The 15,913-nt window shown below is 39.6% G+C and overlaps 1 protein-coding gene across 1 annotated transcript in view; it reads right to left on the bottom strand.

Moving 5' to 3' along the window:
* Positions 1-4,370: 4,370 nt before the first annotated feature.
* The window catches only part of CA13 (carbonic anhydrase 13), a 50,417-nt gene continuing 38,874 nt past the window's right edge, over positions 4,371-15,913 (bottom strand). Inside the window, exon 9 of the transcript XR_004059223.1 lies at positions 4,371-4,505. The gene's annotated coding sequence lies outside the window, so the exon portion shown is untranslated. The remainder of the gene's footprint in view (positions 4,506-15,913) is intronic.

Raw genomic sequence — 15,913 nt, 5'->3', positions numbered from 1 at the left:
GTAAGGAAACGGTTAAGAGGAAAAGCAAAAATAGCATGTGTACGAAGCTGCTCATAGCGATATTTTCTGTAACAACAACAAATGGAACGAACCTAACTCTTCATTAGAGGAATTCTAAATTACAGGCTAACTCATGATATTTAAACTATTTTGACTATGGCATCCTTTCTTTAATGAATAGTATGCACTAAATATGCAAATTGATTTTAAATACTTCATTTTTTAAAGAGCAACAGCTCTAGAGGAAGCAAGTGGGTAGGGGTAAGAACCAAGACCGGCCTGTTTGTGCTCCTGACCTATCTCCACTCCTGGCCCCAAACCAACTCTGAGAATTCTAAGGGCACTCTGGAGCACACCATAATTCCTATTGTCACTAAAAATAAGTGTTCACCACATTAAAAAAGTATTTACAAGACAACACTTATAAAGTTATGCTAAACGAGAAGAGTGGAACAAATGTGTACTATACGTACTTAAAACTATACAAAATGTTTAATTAAGAAGATCAGAAAGATGGTGGATAGATGAACATGATTGACTTTATCTTACAATATTTTTTAGAAACATGTAACTCAACTTAATGAAACCTTGTTTTATCAAACCTACTAACTAGCCCAAATGCTTTAGGTAATTAACCTGGCCTTCCTCAGCATTCTCATCTGTAAAATGGGAATAATTATAGTACCTGTATCATGGGGTTATAGTGAGCCTCAAATGAACTGATTTGTGAACAGTGCTTAGAGAAAAATTTAGATTTATTTAGCTGCCCATCTCTTACTCTTTTTCCTCTGCAAAGTAAATGCCTGCCCTCCTCCTGGGCTAAGACTCTCCGCAGCAGTCGATCAACTATGGTGAATGGAGAGTAGGTGTGCTTCTAAATCCCCGCCACCACCTCTTTTCTCAATATTTGCTAAAAAGTAGTATTTCCTGTCTCAAACCTCAAATGCAATTAACAAAATCAGTACAGTTTGAAATTCCATTTCTCTTACATATACACTGAATATGGGAATTTTTACTTTTAGCTATATATTTTTATTAATCTGATGTTCTATACATATACAGACTGAGGAAAATATTTCAAAGAAGGCTTCAACATTTGAATAAATTGACTAAATATTTAATGGGAAGGAAAAGATCCATATTTATCTAATATTTGTTTGTTTTGTTTTTGAGACGGAGTCTCGCTCTGTCACCCAGGCTGGAGTGCAGTGGCCGGACCTCAGCTCACTGCAAGCTCCGCCTCCCGGGTTTACGCCATTCTCCTGCCTCAGTCTCCCGTGTAGCTGGGACTACAGGCCCCCACAACCTCGCCCAACTAGTTTTTTTGTATTTTTTTAATACAGACGGGGTTTCACCGTGTTAGCCAGGATGGTCTCGGTCTCCTGACCTCGTGATCCGCCCGTCTCGGCCTCCCAAAGTGCTGGGATTACAGGCTTGAGCCACCGCGCCCGGCCCATATTTATCTAATGTTACCCATCATGTAAACACAAGATCTGTAGGCTGTTTTGTCTCTTACTGTTTTTCTTCCTTCTATTATTCAGCTGTTGGTTAACATCCCTTTTCCATCTCTTCCTCCATGCCTCTAATTTTTGAGGCTGATTCCATTGTTTCAGCCTTTCAGCAGAAGCAGCATCTTTTTAAATATAATAGCACTATTTATTTTTGTGTCAACTTTAATTGGTTAAATCAGCAAACCGTACTGACTTAATTGATGTCTAAGTACATTGATTTAAGCCTTACAATTTTTCTAAGGCTAACTCACTTTTAATATAACATTTAAAGAAATGCATCAAGGTTTGTGTTCTTAAGAGGGCAATCTCTACTTTCCCTTCTTCTTCCACTCCCAGCACCTTGTTTTTATTAGAACTTTTTTGTAATTTTAATTTTTATTTTAAGTTCCAGGGTACATGTGCAGGATGTGCAGGTTTGTTGCATAGGTAAATGTGTGCCATGGTGGTTTGCTGCACCAGTCAACCCATCGCCTAGCTATTAAGCCCAGCTTGCATTAGCTATTTTTCCTAATGTTCTCCCTCCTCCTACCCCACCTCCCACTCACAGGCCCCAGTGTATGTCGTTCCCCTCCCTGTGTCCATGTGTTCTCATCATTCAGCTCCCACTTGTAAATGAGAACATGCAGTGTTTGGTTTTCTGTTCCTGTATTAGTTTGCTGAGGATGATGGCTTCCAGCTCCATCCATGTCCTTCCAAAGGACAGGATCTCGTTCCTTTTTATGGCTGCATATTATTCCATGATGTATATGCACCATATTTTCTTTATCCAGTGTATCATTGATGGGCATTTGGGTTGATTTCACGTCTTTGATATTGTGAATAGTGCTACAATGAACATACGCATGCATGTATCTTTGTAACAGAATGATTTATATTCTTTTGCCTATATATCTAGTAATGGGATTGCTGGGTCAAATGGTATTTCTGGTTCTAAGTCTTTAAGGAATCACCACACCGTCTTCCTCAGTGGTTGAACTAATTTACATTCCCACCTACAGTGTAGAAGCCTTCCTACTTCTCCACAACCTCACAAGCATCTGTTGTTTCTTAACTTTTTAATAATCACCATTCTGACTGGTATGAGATGGTATCTCATTGTAGTTTTGATTTGCATTTCTCTAATGATCAGTGATGTTGAGCTTTTTCTCATATGTTTGTTGGCTGCATAAATGTCTTCTTTTGAGAATTATCTGTTCATGTCCTTTGCCCCCTTTTAAGGGAGTTGTTTTTTCCTTGTAAATTTGTTTAAGTTTCTTGTAGACTCTGGATATTCAACCTTTGTAAGATGGATAGATTGCAAAAATTTTCTCCCATTCTGTAGGCTGCCTGTTCACTCTGATGATAGTTTCTTTTGCTGTGCAGAAGCTCTTTAGTTTAGTTAGATCCCATTTGTCAATTTTGCTTTTGTTGCAACTGCTAAAACTTTTTTACCCTCTGTTTGAAAAGTACTAAACATCAGCAGTGACACCTAGTGTCTGGACCTAAAAAAGGAATCTGGAAATACGAGATTGTTCTTAAATCTCCCGTGTTGACAGATTGTGCACATTCAAACAAATATCAGCTAACATTTATTGAGTGTTCCAGGCACTGCAATAATTCCTTTATGTGCCTCATCCTGTATAAGATGCACATCAAACTTATTATATGGATACTGTTACTCTTTTCATTTTTATGAATTAAATAAGCAAGACCTGGAGATGTTAAGAAACTTGCCCTCCAGCCTGGGCAAAATGGCGAAACCTTGTCACTTCAAAAATACACCAATTAGTCTAGTGTAGTGGTGGGCACCTGGGGTCCTAGCTGCTTGGGAGACTGATGTGGGAGGATCAATTGAGCCCAGCAGGTCGAGGCTGCAATAAGCCAAGATTGTGCCACTGCACTCCAGCCTGGGTGACAGAGCAAGACCTTACCTCACAAAAAAAAAAAAAAAAAAAAAAAAAAGGAAAGAAAGAAAAAGAAGAATCTTGTCCATTCTAACAAGCCATCGCACTTTATCCTCTGTCCTTCAGGTGAGAAGTAGTACTTCCCTCATGGCCACTGCCCTTAATCTAAATCTAAAAATATGCAGAAAGTCATGCTCATATTGGGCCTTAGGTGATTCAGTTGGGGGTGGGTAGGGCCAGCAATCCCAAAGGCTTCTCCAAATTTTTTCTTATATGAAAAAGTAGTCTCTGAGTTCTCTAGAAACTCAAGGCTAGAAAATTCTAATCACATTCCCATAACTTTTCATGAACAAATAAGTGCTTTGCTTGCTCTGATGCTAGGAATGTCCTCTGAAGAATGGAGTCTTGTGTATGGATAACTGGGTAGACAAGGTACCACAGAGAAAAAAGCTAGACTGGGCAAGGTTGTAGATTGCTTTTAATGAAATTGCTGAGCCTTGAAGGCAGGGATGTGGTCTTGACCCAGCAGAAAACCTGGAATTGAATAAGGAATGGAGAAAGAACAGTAGCTAACCTTCAAAGAATCCCAACTCACTGGGAATCTCGACAAGAATGGAGCATGCCAAAGAGAAGGGCAGGGAGGTAAGACAAACACGGGGCCCTTTGTAAGAAAGATTTTTATTAAAAAGCTTTTAATTAATGGGTCTTTGAAATCCACTGGTTGATCAAAGCTGCTGAAGACCTGCAGAGAAGAACAGTGTTCACAGATGAGACTCTATGCCACTTGTGGAAAACTTAGAACAAGATTACACATTTATAGAAGTATAGGTGAAGAGTAATCCAACATTCAAGCAGCCTTGGCATTAGGAAATTTTAATCCAAATCTGCTTTTACCCAAAGCCAGTTCTCCTTGTTTTGTGCTTAGTAGAGGTAGATCACAGAGGGCTGAGCACATCAAATGTTTACTGTTAATGAATACTTCTCTGCCGTCTCTTCCCTAGCAGCAGCAAAAGCAAGGCCCAGTGGAATCAGTTTGGGACCCAGAGGATTAACAATGCCCAGAGCAGGTGGCAGAGCTGCTCCCACAGGGAACGGTGGCCAAGTGATGCGCCTAGAAGGTAGGAGGAGGAGAGAGGGAGGTGAAGACAAAAGAGAAGAAATTATGAGACACCAAGTGCAAGCTGACTTGACTCACTCATGACCACAAATGAGACACTCTTTGGGAATATTTAGAAATAATTAGGAGAGGGAGGCTTTGGAAGGGGCTGAACTCTTGCACTAGCAGGTGGGAGTAAAGTAATGGCCATGGTGCCCGGTAGGCTCATGCACTCCCAGGCAGTGCAAATCAACTTTTCTGATGCGACACCACCACCTGGTGGTTAAGATAAGGAACAAGTCACTGCTGTCTCTGCACCTTCCTTTTTCCTCTTTAGAGGAGATTATGCTCACATATTTGTTTCCTCTTAACGCTTAATTCCTGTTAAATACTCCTTTTCCTTTACTGCATATTCTCCCTTTCAAGTACTGACCAGTTACTGTAAGAACATTTTATTTTATTCTCTCCATCCTCTCCCTCACTCCCTTTCTGTCTTTCTCACCCTAGCAGTGTTGTGCTAGAAGATAAGGGGCCCATAGTGAAGTGACCACCTGAGTATTGGATAATATGGCATCTATTATATTGTGAGTAAGGATCTTCACTATGAATCAGCTACTTGAAATAAGATTTATATTGTTGAACATTGCATGAAAACTTTTAGGGGGATTTATCAGGGGAACCAGCTCCCAATATTTCAACGTAGGTTCTTTTCTATTTTCCCTAAGTGTTGGCCGGTCTGAGAAATAAAGGGAAAGAGTACAAAAGAGAGAAATTTTAAAGCTGGGTGTCCGGGGCAGACATCACATTTCGGCAGGTTCTGTAATGCCCCCTGAGCCGTAAAACCAGCAAGTTTTTATTATGGATTTCAAAAGAGGAGGGGTGTAAAATAGGGTGTGGGTCACAGAGATCACATGCTTCAAGGGCAATAAAGTATCACAAGGCAAATGGGGGCAGAGCGAGACCACAGGACCAGGGCAAAATTAGAATTGCTGATGAAGTTTCACGTCCCACTGGGCACGCATTGTCATTGATAACATCTTATCAGGGGACACGGTTTGAGAGCAGACAACCGGTCTAACTAAAATTTACTAGGCAGGAATCTCCTAATTCTAATAAGTCTGGGGGCACTACAGGAGACCACGTCTTATTTCATCCATTATCTGTAACCGTATAAGACAGACATTCCCAGAGTGGCCATTTTAGAGACCTCCTCCTAGGAATACATTCTCTTTCTCAGGGCTGTTCCTTGCTGAGCAAAATAATTCAGCGATATTTCTCCTATTCACTTTTGTAAGAAGAGAAATACGACTGTTCTCTCCGGCCCCTCAGACAGTCAGGCCCAATGGTTATCTCCCTTGTTCCCTGAAAATCGCAGCCATCCTGTTCCTTTTGGATGCCCAGATTTCATATTGTTCCAACACACACACTCTACAAACAATTTGTGCAGATAATGCAATCATCACAGGGTCCTGAGGTGACATACATCCTCAACTTATGAAGATGACAGGATTAAGAGATTAAAGTAAAGACAGGCATAGGAAATTATAAGAGTATTGATTGGGGAAGTGATAAATGTCCATGAAATAAATATTCACAGTTTATGTTCAGAGATTGCAGTAAAGACAGGCATAAGAAATTATAAAAGTATTAATTTGGGGAAATAATAAATGTCCATGAAATCTTCACAATTTATATTCTTTTGCCATGGCTTCAGCCGGTCCCTCCATTCAGGGTCCCTGACTTCCCACAACAGGGATTTCAAAGTACTGAAGTACTACCGAAAACACTTTGTGAATATGTGCATGTGCATAGGTGCATTAACGTCTTAAAAACTGCAATATCTTTTAAGGGTTTTTTTTTAAGGAACACCCATGCACTCAATATAACATAAAAGCTGACATATAATTATGGATTTATACCTGATCTTCTATAGATGCACACAACTAATCCAGAAAACTAAGGATTATATTGTCAATGTATATGTTAGTTCAAATGTGCATGAAAAAATATTTATTTTAATCAACCAATATTTATTGGTTAATTAAATAAACACCTATTGATATCTATCATGAGTCAAACACAGTTTAGGTGCTAGAAACTCTGGGGAAAAAAAAGAAAGAAACTGATTAACAAAATGAAAACCACATCCTTAAGGAGGTTACATTCTTGTAAGAGAGACTGATGTTTAAAAATAAATGATATTACATTAATAATATTGTAAATGCTATGAAAACTAATAAATCAGAGTAAGGAGAAAGAAAGTAACAGGGCTGCTACTTAGAAAGTGTGGTCAGGGAAGGCCTCTTTGAAGAGGTGACATTTGAATGAACAAGGAAGTGATTCATATGAGTACCTGGGGAAGAGCATTGCAGGCAAAGAGAATATCCACTGTAAAGACTGAAAAGGCCTGGCAGAGGAAAAACAAGGAGGGTGTCAAGACTGAAGTGTGGTGGGTGGGACAGGGGGAGAGAATGGGGGCAGGAGCTGCAAGAGCACAGATCACAGAGTACTCTATATGCCATCATAGGCACAGTAGATTTTGTTCTGAGCGATAGGAAGTCACTGCAGTGTGGAGCTCAATGGAGTGAAGCACTCTGACCTGCTTTTTCAAAGAATCACTCTGGCCCCTGTGTGAACAATGAAGGGGGTAAAGAGTGGGGCAGAGAGACCAGCTGAGAGCCATATTTTAAGAGTAGCATCCATAGGACTTGCTAGCAGATTCAATCTGCGTGTGAGTGAAAGAGAGTAAAGAAATGACTGAGTTTTGTGTAGCTAGTGGTGCTATTTACTGAGATGGAGCATCCTGGGGAAGGGAAGGTTGCAGGCACAACAAGGGGATGGGAAGCAGAACTGAGGGATCTGGACATGCTAACGTTGAGGTGTCTGTCAGACATTCCATGGAGCAGTCTTATAGGCAGTTGGGTATATGAGTTCCAAGTTCAGGGGAAAGACTGGGAATGGATATATATCTCTGATATATGCTGCTATACACACACATATATATAGTATATATATCTGAATACATATACATATATATGATATATAGTATATATATCTGAATATATACACATATATGATATATAGTATATATATCTGAATATATACATATATGACATATATACACACATATATATGATATACATGTACACACACATATATATATCTCAACCATGTTTTTTAACATCATGTGGCTAGAAAACAAAAATTACCTAGGAATTGAGTGAAGTAGGGAGAGAACAGACCGGAAAGCAACAGCTGGTGAGGAGGGAGGAAACCAGGACATTCAGCTCAGAAGGCAAGTGAGGAGATAGAAATATGACATATACCCATGTCTAGTAAATAATTAAATTCAGGATTAGGCATTCACTAATTCTCTGATTCTGTGTCAAGCATTGAAGAGGAATAAGTGGGCAAGGGTGAAAAAGCATAGATAAATTTTGGTTTTGATTTACAACTTAGTTACAAAGTATTTCATATGTAAGCTTACCTACATGAAATTACTACAGAACAAGAGTAGGTAATTAAGTTTCACCAAGTCATTTGAAAGATGCTACCTGATCTAATGATAAGCTGACACATTCACAAGAAATATGAACCATCTATAGAGACTCATTCAAGCATACTGAAATAGATATAGCTGAGATCTTTCTTTTATCTAAAAAAAAAAAGGCTAAAATGGAATATGTCCTCCTAGCCTTTTCAATCTTACTGATTTTTAACAAGCGTACACTTTCATTATGTATGACAAAAAAATCTTTGCTTGAATACAAATGAAGTGTATTCTCATAACAAAGAAAACAAACAGAGCTCTCTTTTTCTTCTCTTCCTTAATATTGGTTGAGAAGCCAGATTTGGCTTTGCTTTTTCTTAATAAAGTCATTTATATAAAAGAACATTTGGAGCTCACATTTCAAATTCTTGTGATGAGTGAGCAGGCTCAGCTTGAAAGCATGCTTCTGGGTGGCTGCAAAGCACAACAGAACCTTTCATTATTTGAGGAAGGAGCATTTCAAGCTTGTGTTTGTCCAGGCTCCAATTTCTTTTTTTTTTTTTTTTTTTTTTTTTTTTTTTGAGAAGGAGTCTCGCTCTGTCACCCAGGCTGGAGTGCAGTGGCCAGATCTCAGCTCACTGCAAACTCCGCCTCCCGGGTTTACGCCATTCTCCTGCCTCAGCCTCCCGAGTAGCTGGGACTACAGGCGCCCGCCACCTCGCCTGGCTAGTTTTTTGTATTTTTTTAGTAGAGACGGGGTTTCACCGTGTTAGCCAGGATGGTCTCGATCTCCTGACGTCGTGATCCGCCCACCTCGGCCTCCCAAAGTGCTGGGATTACAGGCTTGAGCCACCGCGCCCGGCCCAGGCTCCAATTTCTAAGGGGAAAAACACAGAAAGTATATCCACTATACAGGAAATAAGAGAAGGAAATAGATGAGGGTGTAGGAATTATTGTTTTACTTGATCTCAGGATGTCTGAGTGACAGATGGAAAAACCCAGCACAGCATAGTCTTTATGCCAAGAGAAAGGGGCATTGCTAGATACACGATATTTGGGTAGCCCCTTGGGACCAGGGCTGCAGGAGTTTCATAGATCCCAAAGATTTTTATTATACAATAACCCTGAAAATTGCCTTTAAAAGTCGTTATACCTGTAAAACCTCTACATAGTCACAGAGCTATGATTAGTCTTACTTATATTTATCTCAGTCAGTTCCTTCTGTCTGCATCCCTGTATTTCTCTTTTTGCATCTCATCCTAGCTGGCTGAGAAAACATTGCATCTACCTGTATCAAATGCTAACACAGGTTTCCTGGAAGAAAATTCCTATGAAAATAAAACATAAATTAAATAAATAAATAATAAAATAAAGAAACAGGTTATATTGAGTTTTGGTGGTTATGCTGTCTCATTGTCTTGAATTACAACACTTTGCTTTCTTTTGATATATTCAATAAGTAGTTTTAAACAATACTGTATAGTCCTTGGGGGCTATACTGAGACTTTCCCACAAGAACTTGAGAATAAGTAAAGTGAGCTTAATATTATATGTTTGCTCTCTCAGAGTTGGACTTTGCAATTTATACCTTATGAATAAGAACCAAAATATGAAAACACTCCTTAAAGGGTACAGTAGCTTCACATTTGAAAATCTTACTTGAGTGCATGTGTTAATATGTCCAATATAAGGATGTGCCAACTAGGGAAATGGTGGGTTTATCATAGAATAGAAAACTGAAAACGACAGAAGCACATATTGCTAGTTTATCCAAATATAATCCAGTGTTTAAGAAAACATTAGTCAACAGGTCAAGTATTTTAGTCCTTTTGGCAAAACTATACATATTTTGAAGAAAATGCTGGGAAGTACAGCCAACAAAATTCTATTATTATGTCCCACTTTGAAAATCACTCTTTAGACGAGTTGGATGTTTCAGACAATTTATTTCTCCTATTTGTCTTATTTTTTCTGAGATCCATACTCACCAAGTAAACATCTTATATAATTTCGTTTCCTGTGTATGGCGGACTTCCTAGTGGTGCTCAGGAAATATTCCTTGAATGAACGTTCATGTTTGATTAGTGTTCCAGTTAATGTAAGACTCATATCGCTCATTATAAATTAATAACTTGATTTTTATCTTATATTTCAGACTTGTGAACTCACTTATGGTAAGTCTGCTCATGAGAAAGGGACATCGTGCTGACAAATTAGGTTTCTGATCTTGCAGAGCTGAGGGCTTGACTCTAGACCTACAGGACTTCATCAAGGTTCATTCACTCCTGATACTCTCTAGGAAAATAGCCATCTGGTCTACTCCTGGCCACACATGCCTATTGCATTGCTATAATCCAGCAAAAAACAAATAAACAAAAAAAACCCACAGTGTAACAAATCTGTCAAGATAGATTACTGCTCTTTTCCAAGAGAAGAGGAAAGAATTGCAAGGTAGGGCCTTGGAGATGTAAATGCCTACAGGTAGAAGAGAAGGCATGAGAAAAAGTGGGAGGCCAATACATGTAAAAGTTGAGACTGGGAAAGAGCATGGCAAAGAAACTTGAAGCTCATGGTCAGAATCATTTAGAAATGCACAAGAAAATGAAGGCACTAGAGAGAGGTTTTCAAAACTGAATGCTTAGAACAAGAGGGGTGGCAATTTGCTAGCAGCAAAACTAGGTAGGGAATTTTTGTGCATTGAACCCAGGGAACTGCTTGGCCAGGGCCTTAAGAGACTATACAACAAGTTGTTGAGACTTGAATTCAAGAAATTAACTCAAACACAATGAAAATTATATTGTCCCTTCAGCTTCTAAATAGGAATTAACACAGATCCCTTGGCCTTGGACTTGATGGGAGGAAGTAAAGTGGCAAGGAAGAGATAACAGTAAAAGTGAGGAAGGGCCATAAAGGAAGAGGGAACCTAGAAGTGCCTGGAATAGAGTGACCAGTGCTGTGCCTAATAGTGTGAACACTATTATATTTTGGTATCTGGGTAATATATTTGTGTATGTGCATATGGTTTGATTACAGCATATGCCACTCTGCTCAGTAGCACTACTTTAGAGGAAAGGAGTGCTGGGAAGAACAAGTGGTGGGATACTGAATCATGGGGTGTGCTTTACAGGAGTGCTTCTTTTTTTTTTTTTTTTTTGAGATGGAGTCTTGTTCTGTCATCCAGGCTGGAGTGCAGCGTTGCAATCTTGGCTCAATGCAACTTCTGCCTCGCAGATTTAAGCGATTCTCCTGTCTCAGCCTCAAAAGTAGCTGGGATTATAGACATGTACCACCACACCCAGCTAATTTTTGTTGTTGTTGTTGTATTTTTAGTAGAGATGGAGTTTCACGATGTTGGCCAGACTGGTCTTGAACTCCTGACCTCAAGTGATCCACCCGCCTTGGCCTCTCAAAGTGCTGGGATTACAGGTGTGAGCCACAGTGCCTGGCCACGGGAGTAGTTCTTAATCCTTCTGGTCTCAGGAATCTTTTCACTCTTAAGAGTTACTGAAGATCCCAAAGAGCTTTTGTTTATGTGGATTATATCTGTTGATATTTACTGAATTAGAAATTTAAACAGAAGGTTTAAAGTATTTCTTTACTAATTCATTTAAAGGTAATAAATTCATATAACAATAAATTAGCATAAATAACAAATTTTGTGTGAATAATATTTTACCAAAAAAGGTACAAAAAAGAGATATTTACATTCTTTTTTATAAATCCCTTAATGTCTGGATAAATAGAAGACAGCTGGATTTTTACAGCTGTTTCTGCATTCAATCTGCTGTGATAGGCTGTTTTGTTTGAACTGCTTGAAGGAAATCCAGACTCACACAGATATGTAGCTTGAAAAATGGAGGAGGAAGTTAGCAGCTTTTTCAGAAAATTGTGTATATTTGTCTTCAGTACTACACCAAAACCTAACAAGTGGTGGTTTATATTTTTGAGATGGAGTCTTGCTCTTGTCACCCAGGCTGGCGTGCAATGGCATGATCTTGGCTCACTGCAACCTCCGCCTCTTGGGTTCAAGCGATTCTCCTACCTCAGCCTCCCAAGTAGCTGGGATTACAGGTATCCACCACTACACCTGGCTAATTTTTGAATTTTTCATGACAGGTTTCACCATGTTAGCCAGGCTGGTCTCAAACTCCTGACCTCAGGTGATCCCCCTGCCTCGGCCTCCCAAAGTGCTGGGATTACAGGTGTGAGCCACTACGCCCGGCCACAAGTGGTGGTTTCTTAAAACCATATGAATAAATTTTATGAATAAACCATACAAATAAACTTTTCATGCTTTGTTCCAGTAAAATCTATTGTTCTATATTGAATTTTGAATAGATAGATTTTTTCTGTGCATGACTGTAACATCATGCACTAGTCATTTAGAAAATATCAGTCCATTGAGTTAGGCATATCTTCAAAATATTGACACAATTCATTATAAAATATCCCCCCCCAATCACATTTATTCAAATAACCAGTGGTCTAATTAGAAATGTCTCTATCCCTTGAAAAGCAGGCAAGCCAACAGAGGCATATACAAACTTTCCAAAATCCAAATTTTCTCTTGAAAAATCTTATTTTACTATTGCCCACAAATACTTTAGCTTGTTTTTCTTGAAGTGACAAGCTCACTTTGCTCATTTCCAAGAAAATATTTGCCAGTTACCCAAGTCTGAATATCCACAGTTTGTCAGTTTTTCTATCAAATAAAAATGGTGCTCTACAAAAAACAAAAAAAAAATCTAATTCGGTTTGCCATTCAGACGATCACAGAAGTGCTTCCCTAAAGGTAATCGTCATACTTCAATATGCAGCAGAAGTTCTTCATTCGGGTTTTCCATTTCTTGACTCCAAATATTAAAAGAATGTAGATTCGGGGTGGGGATTTAAAAAAATCAGCAATTTTTACTTAGGAACAAGAACATTCTTGAAAGAAATAACATTTTAAAACAGCGATTGGACAGTGGTGAAGACAATAATGACTCCTAGTATTGTTTACTGCCACAGCCTTGATTTATGTAAGAAACCAGAGGTTTTGTCCATCAACCCTTTTGTAACAGCAGTGCAAATGCCAAAACCGTTATTAAAAAATGCAAATAACACTTGGTACTATTATAAAATAGTTTGACCTCAGTGACTCCATGAAAATTTCTCAAGGACCCCTAGGGGCTTGCCAATCTGCTGGTCTACTGCACTGGCTGTGAAAGAAATTGTCCTAGTTGTCCAGATGATGGCAGCAGATTTTACTCAGAGGAGAGATGTGAGAACCTTAGCCAGAACAAAAAAGGGCAACACTTGGTTAGAAATCCTGGGGAGGATGGGTGCCGTGTCTCACTCCTGTAATCCCAACACTTTAGGAGGCTGAGGCAGGTGGATTACCTGAGGTCAGGAGTTCGAGACCAGCCTTGCCAACATGGTGAAACCCCATCTCTACTAAAAATACAAAAATGAGCTGGGTGTGGTGATGCATGCGTGTAGTCCCAGAGAATTGAACCTGTGGGGCAGAGGTTGCTGTGAGCTGAATTGTGGCATTGTCCTCCAGCCTGGGTGACAGAGTGACACCCTTTCTCAAAAAGAAAAAGAAAAGAAAAAAAGAAAAACAGAGATCATCCTGGGAAGAGAGGTTACCTATTTTGTCACAATGCAATCTACCCCGCCACATCTTGGAGTAATTTCACAAATGATAAACTGGCATGTCCTGGGGGAATGAATTGCTTGAGTTTTTAGGTGAATAATCTATGGACACTTGCTATTTATTGAGGCAGAATAGGTTGCAGGATATGCTAATTTTACACGTGATCAGAGTGCTTATCCATGTGTTCATTCATCAGGGTTTTCAACAAGTACTTCTTGAACCACCTGTCAGGACAAGGCACTGTGAATAGCAGGCATGATCATTCCGTGCTGGTTGCTAGACAAGTTCAAAGAAGGCTAAGAGAGATGAGGATGAAATCTAACAGACGCGTCTCTGCCTTCTTGGAACTTCAGAGAGGCCAGCAAGAGACAGGCCACAATGCTCAGAACCCAGTGTCCACATGTGAGTCCCACATGGGACACCAACAAGATTGGGTCACCCAGTAGCTCTGTCCCGCTGAAATGCCAAGTTTGCAATTCCAGGTTTAGTTCCCAGGTCTGACAGCCCCTATTCTTCCTCATGCCAGTTAATCACTTTATCAAAGCATTAGCAAGAAAAAAAATTTAAATCTTATGCCTTATTGAAATGCTGACTCTAATTTTGGCTTGAGAAACATCTCTTAATTGAATGACAGTTATTTCCTGGAAACTCTGAATTACCTTATGAATTTTATTCTTTTCTGTCCTATTTTGAGCCACTTTTTGAGGTCTAAATAGATATTTGTTGCTTTTGCTGTGCAGAATATTTTCCCAACCTTTGGGTCCTAGCCCCCATTTTCTTTCACTGCAGTGTCCCTCTGAACCCCACCACTCTTAGTCTGCTCAGTTATGAAAGAAGCTGACTCCCCCTGCTGCCCTGAGCCAATGTTCTCTCCATTTGCCATGAGGACTTGATGAAGAATGGGCATGTGACTCCATCCAGGTTAGTCAGAAATCAAGTCAGACATTTTTTGAAGTCTTTGGACATAAAAGCCCTCCTTTACCTTCTAGAAGGTGTCTTATAGAAGGTGGTATAGGTACAGAGGTGCAGGCATTCATCTGCCAACATGAGGGGAAAGTCTCACTGCTAACAGAGCCCACAGAAGTTGGGGGGCAGCCAAGAAGTAGAGAGACTGAGGCCTGATTGCAGGTCCTGGCTTTGCCATGATGAAAGCCAGCTTTACCTCTGGACTTTTCGATTGTGTAAATCAATAAATTCCATTATTGGTCGGGCGTGGTGGCTCATACCTGTAATCCCAGCATTTTGGGAGGCCAATTCAGGAAGACTGCTTGAGGCCAGGAGTTGAAGACCAGTCTGGATAACATAGCAAGACCCCATCTCTATCAGAAAAAAATTAGCCAGGCATGCTGGTATACATCTGTAGTCCCAGCTACTTCGGAGGCTGAGAGGGAGGATCACTTGAGCCCAGGAATTTGAGGCTGCAGGGAGCCATGTTTGAGTCACTGCACTCCAGTCTGGGTGGCAGAGCAAGACCCTTCTCTAAATGAATAAATAAATAAATTATATTATTTGTTTTGGCTATTTTGAGCTGAGTTCCTATTATTCTTAAACAAAAGAGTCCTCATTGATACATCTCCCTGTCGCCAGACACTAGGTACCAAACCATACAGGGAACCAAAGAACTAAATTTCCAAATATACCACACTTGGAAATCTTCATGCTTTTTGTTAATTTTTCCAGAACTAATAATTTCTTCATTTTCTCCACATTCCCACAGCACTCTATAGATGCCTAAAATTAAGAAAAGTAATATTTTGTATTGAGGCATTTTGTTTTTATATGTGCCGTGGAAGTTTGAGCTGTTTAAGAGCAGGAATAACATCTTAATCATCTTTAGATCTCTAATCCCTAGCATTACATTTAGCATCTAACATGTCCAATAAATGGTGGTCAAATTAAATTTACAGAGTGGGAGAGAAGTATAACATTGGTTTTCTCTCTCTGGAGACTTCCACCCTAGCATCATAGTCTTTTGTCTGACCTAATAATGGAGGTTCTCAGCGCTGGTGTCTTGGCTGGTCTTAAGCCCATATGTTCTCAGATTCAATCCTAGACCTTTCCACTAATCTCTGTATCACAAAATGGATGGCCTTTCATGTGTCTGGTTTCTGGTGAGGTTCCATCTATGGGTACTAGTGGAAATTTAGTGGATACAACAAAGGGAGAACCCAGAGTATTTCTCCCCTCTTCTCCGCCTCAAGTAAGATCTTAGATAATAACTGTGTTTTTTAAAAAAATAACCAGATCCTACCACTCAGGCATACTTTCATTTCAACTCAGCTGTTCCAGAGCTCC

Source organism: Rhinopithecus roxellana, chromosome 9 (assembly GCF_007565055.1).
Source record: "Rhinopithecus roxellana isolate Shanxi Qingling chromosome 9, ASM756505v1, whole genome shotgun sequence".
Lineage (NCBI taxonomy): Eukaryota > Metazoa > Chordata > Mammalia > Primates > Cercopithecidae > Rhinopithecus > Rhinopithecus roxellana.
Note: the sequence above shows the minus strand (reverse complement) of the source record. Positions and strands in the feature narration are given on the sequence as shown.